The following is a 5,037-nucleotide window of genomic DNA, read 5'->3' as shown; positions in this document are numbered from 1 at the left end:
CACCGATGTACGCTTTTCATTCTGGTTGCCTCTGAGGAATTCCCTTTTGTCTCCTGTTTGCTAGTGCTGTCTCTTATCCCTGTGAGTTAAACAGGAAAAGTAAAAAGTGAAATAGGTGAGCTAAAATGTCTTAGGTTTCTTAATTTGCCAGGGGAATTAATTTGTTTAAAAGTTTTGAATAGGTGGGGCACCTGGGTGGCTCAGTAGGTTAAGCCCGCTGCCTTTGGCTCAGATCATGATCTCGGGGTCCTGGGATGGAGTCCCACATTGGGATCTCTGCTCAGTGGGGAGCCTGCTTTCCCCCCCCCCTCTCTGCCTACTTGTGATCTTTCTCTGTCAAATAAATAAAATCTTAAAAAAGTTTTGAATAGGTAATAGTCACGTGCTTCAAAAATCAACTATTAAAAGGAAGACAGGGGCACCTGGCCAGCTCAGAGGATGGGGCGCGTGACTCCTGACCTCAGGGTTGTGAGTTCAAGCCCCATGTTGGGGGTGGAGATAACTTCCTGAAAAACAAAAAATCACCGCTTCCCTGTCTACTCAGGCCCTTTCTTTTTTTTTTTTTTTCTTTAAATATTTATTTATTTGACACAGAGAGAGATCACAAGTAGGCAGAGAGGCAGGCGGGGTGGGGGGGGAGCAGGCTCCTGGCTGAGCAGAGAGCCCCATGTGGGGCTTGATCCCAGGACCCTGAGATCAGGGCCCGAGACAAAGGCAGAGGCTCAACCCACTGAGCCACCCAGGCACCCCTACTCAGGCCCTTTCAAGTGACCACTGTGGTTGGTTTAAATATACTTCCATTGTTTCTTTTTCTTTTTTTTTTAAAGATTTTATTTATTTGACAGAGATCACAAGTAGGCAGAGGTAGGCAGAGAGAGAGGAAGGGAAGCAGGCTCCCCGCTGAGCAGAGAGCCTGATGCGGGACTCGATCCCAGGACCCTGAGATCATGACCTGAGCTGAAGGCAGAGGCTTAACCCACTGAGCCACCCAGGTGCCCCCATTGTTTCTTTATCCAAATACGTATTTTCATTTTTATGGTTTTATATCTAAACAGTAGCCTGTTCTACATACTGTACTGCACGTAGCTTTTTTCCATTAACATAAAATGTATTACTAGTTTCAGAGGTAGCGGTCAGTGATTCCTCAGTCTTCTATAGCCCCCAGTGCTCATTATATCACGCGCGCTCCTTCATGCCCAACCCCCGGCCACCCCCATCCCTCCACCGGCTCCCCTCCAGCAGCCCTCTGTTTGCTGTGATTAAGACTCTTGTATGGGGATGCCTGGGTGGCTCAGTTGGTTGAGCCGCTGCCTTCGGCTCAGGTCATGATCTCAGGACCCTGGGATCGAGTCCCGTGTCGGGCTCCTTGCTCGGTGGGGAGCCTGCTTCTGCCTCTGCCTGCCTCTCTGCCTGCTTGTGTTCTCCCACTCTCTCTCTCTAACATAAATAAATAAAATCTTTAAAAAAAAAAAAAAAAAGAGTCTCGTACGGTTTGTCTCCTCCTCTGGTTTCATCTTGTTTCATTTTTGCCTCCTTTCCCCTATGATCCTCTGTCTTGTTTCTCAAATTCCTCATATCAGTGCGATCACGTGATAATTGTCTTTCTCTGATTGACCTATTTCACTGAGCATAATACCGTCTAGTTCCATCCACATCCTTGTTGTAAACACCTACTTCTTTTTCACTGAGCGCTAGCTCGAGGAGAATTTTCTAGATCAGTGAAAAGTATCCTCATTCCTTTTCCTAACAGCTGCCTTGTGTTTTCTTGTGTGGCGTGTAGCATAATTCACTTAGCTGGTTCCCTCCTGACCGGTTTTACCAGCACTGCCGAGTATCTGTTCTCCCACTGTCGCAGCAGCCACACAGCAGCCGTGTGTTCTGCCGATCTGAGGGATGAGAAGTGGCATCTCCGCGTACTTTTCCTGATTAACTCCAAAGTGAGGTTCACCACCTTTTCACAGAGCTATTTATTCATATCCTCTCTTCCCCCACCCTGTGCTCCCGGGCGGGTGGGTGGTTTTCTTTGTGGCTTGTAGGAGCATTTTGTGATAAGGAGTTGCAAAGGTTTCCTTCTAGCTTCTCATTTTTCTCTTGTCTTTGTTTATGGTATGTTTGCCATGGAAAACTTACTGTGGGGTAGTTGAATTTTTGAATCGTTTATGACTTCTGGATTTTGAATCCTAGAAAACCCCAGACCATTCCAAGGTTATAGATCATATTTACACACAAACACCAATTTGGAGATCTAATGAAGAGAATAATCTATGGTAGTAAAAATCAAAATTCAAAAACCCTAGGTTTAAATTTAAAGTTCAAAATCTTTTATGAGGGGAACTATAAGACACTCCTGGTAAACCGAAAACTAGACTCGAGCAAATGGAAAGACCTCTTACTGTTTTTGGAGATCACTGAATCTTGACATCATTAAAATTTCCCTTGTTTCTTTTTTAATATATATATATATGTATATATATATATATATATATATATATATATATATATATATATTTTTTTTTTTTTTAATAAGATAGGCTCCACACCCAGTCTGGAACCCAACATGGGGCTTGAATTCAGGGCGCTGAGATCAAGACCTGAGCTGAGGGACACAGGGGTGGCTCAGTTGGTTAAAACGTCTGCTTTGGGCTCATGTCGTGATCCCAGGGTCTTGGGGTCGAGTCCCCCATCAGGCTCCTTGCTCAGCAGGGAATGTGCTTCTCCCTCTGCCTCCTCTGCCCGCCACTCCCTCTGCTTGCTTGTGCTTTCTCTCTTTGATGAATACAGTCTTGGAAAAAACAAAAAACAAAAAACAAACCTGAGCGGATATCAGGAGTCAGACCCTCAACTGACTGAGCCCTCTAAGTGCCCATCCACTGTTTGTTACATAAATTTAATATGCTTCCAATAAGAATACCAAGAGGTTTGGGTATCTCTTCTTAATCTAGACAGGTTGATTCTAGAGTCATGGAGAAGAAGTAGGCACAGCCAGGGAAACTCTTCAGAAAATTAATGGGAGAAATTCTTCTAGAAATTAAAACATTTATATAATGATTTTTTTAAAGATTTTATTTATTTATTTGACAGAGAGAGAAATCACAAGTAGGCAGAGAGGCAGGCAGAGAGAGAGGGGGAAGCAGGCTCCCCGCGGAGCAGAGATCCCGATGCGGGACTCGATCCCAGGACTCTGGGACCATGACCCGAGCTGAAGGCAGCGGCCCAACCCACTGAGCCACCCAGGCACCCTAAAACATTTATGTAATCCCAACAATTCTAACTGTGGCACTGGCCCATGAATAGACCAATGGAAAAGAACTGAATGTACAGAGATAGACTCAAAAGCATCTGGGAATTTAGTATATGCTAGAAGTGTCCTCTCAGAATAGATAAACAATATACTGGTCAATTAATTGAAGTTGGACTGATGGATGCTACCAGGATAAACTCTAGATGGATCAACAATTTAAATGTAAAAAAAAAAAAAAAAAAAAAAAAAGAACCCATAAGGGTGCTAGATACAGTATGGGAGAATTTATTCCTTTATAATCTTGGAAGGGGTTTATTCTCGATGACTCAGTAACAGTATTTCCTATCAAAGACTAAATTTGTAACCAGTGTCTCTCCTAGGCAGATTTCCTCCTCTCTGAAGTGTGTAATTTCGCTGTTTTGTAAAAGGACCCCCCCTCCCAAGTGAGTTTCTAAAGTAGATTCCCAGAATCATCAGGCGGTTGGATCTCCCCTATTAGAGATTACTTAATTCAACTCACTGAAGCCCTTCCGTTTAATCTGAAACCTGGACAGGCTGTCATCCTCAGGTGACTGGCAAAGGATCATAGGTCCACTGCGCGTTGGCACTGGGCGGACTGGCGGTCCACATTTGAGTGCGGTGGCTCTGCCCCTCGCGTGCTGCTGCGGTAGGAAGGGTGGGAGCTGGCCCTTCCGGGGTGGGCTTACAAGTAAATTGACAAGGGTGAGGGGACTGCGAGCTGCGGCCAGTTGTTTTAAAGCAATTTCCAGGGAGACATTCAGACTCCGAGGCTATTACTTCCTGTGCACCACCAAGAAAGCCTTTTCCCGGCCGTGACTCCCGGGCCCAACGTGGGCTCCCGAAGGAAGAACCAGCCTTCCCAAGGGGCCCCAGGCAGGGCCAAGTTTAATCCACCGTGCAAGCAAATGTGATTCATCCCCAAAGCAGCCGGCAAACAGGAAATGCACAAGAGGCAGGGCCAGCGCCTTGATTATCTGTCGCTGCAGGTGTTTCTGTCACCTGGAAATCGTTAGATCCGCACAGTTCTGCCACCCAAGTTAACTTCAGAAAGAACTGTACAAAGGCAGCTTGTAAAGTTTCAGGTTTCTAGAAGGGATTCTGGGGTCAAGCGTCTCTCCTGGAGAGGCGGAGAGGCGACAGGGCAGCCACCCGGGAGACACCTACAAGTTTCAACAGGCGCACGGAAACAGAACCCTGACATTTCACAACTTTGTTATTAGGAAGAAGACTGAAGATTGCCAGCAGCACCTAAAGCCCTGACATTTTGCGAGAACACAAAGGGAATGGTATAAAACGGACCCAAAGGACATTGCAGGGCGTGGGGTGCAGGGGGAACCACGCAGTTCCACTAGAAGACTCAGATGGAGAGGCCCGCAGAGCCTGGCTGTGTTCTGCCCACAGGAGAATGCCAAGTTAGTGATTATTTCATTAGGAAAATATTTGCTACACCTATAATCTGGAAGTGATAAACAACATACCAGAGCAGAACATTACTCTCCAGGATTAAATACCAGACAGAGGAACAAAGAGTTGACCCACCCACAGGCCACCGGGATGAGGCCTGGTCCAGTTGTGAAGTGTGTAAACCTGGTGATTCACAGACCTGGGGATAAAAATATATGTATATAAAAAATATATGTTTATAAAAAATAAAAAAAAATTAAAAAAAAAAAAAAAAAAAAAAAAAAAAAAAAAAAAGACCCTCTAAGTAAGTCATAGGCAGAAAAGAGAGGAATCAATTAAGCCCCTGGTTTAGAGAGGATTTCTTTCTGAAA

Source organism: Mustela lutreola, chromosome X, assembly GCF_030435805.1.
Source record: "Mustela lutreola isolate mMusLut2 chromosome X, mMusLut2.pri, whole genome shotgun sequence".
Taxonomy (NCBI): Eukaryota; Metazoa; Chordata; class Mammalia; order Carnivora; family Mustelidae; genus Mustela; species Mustela lutreola.
Note: the sequence above shows the minus strand (reverse complement) of the source record.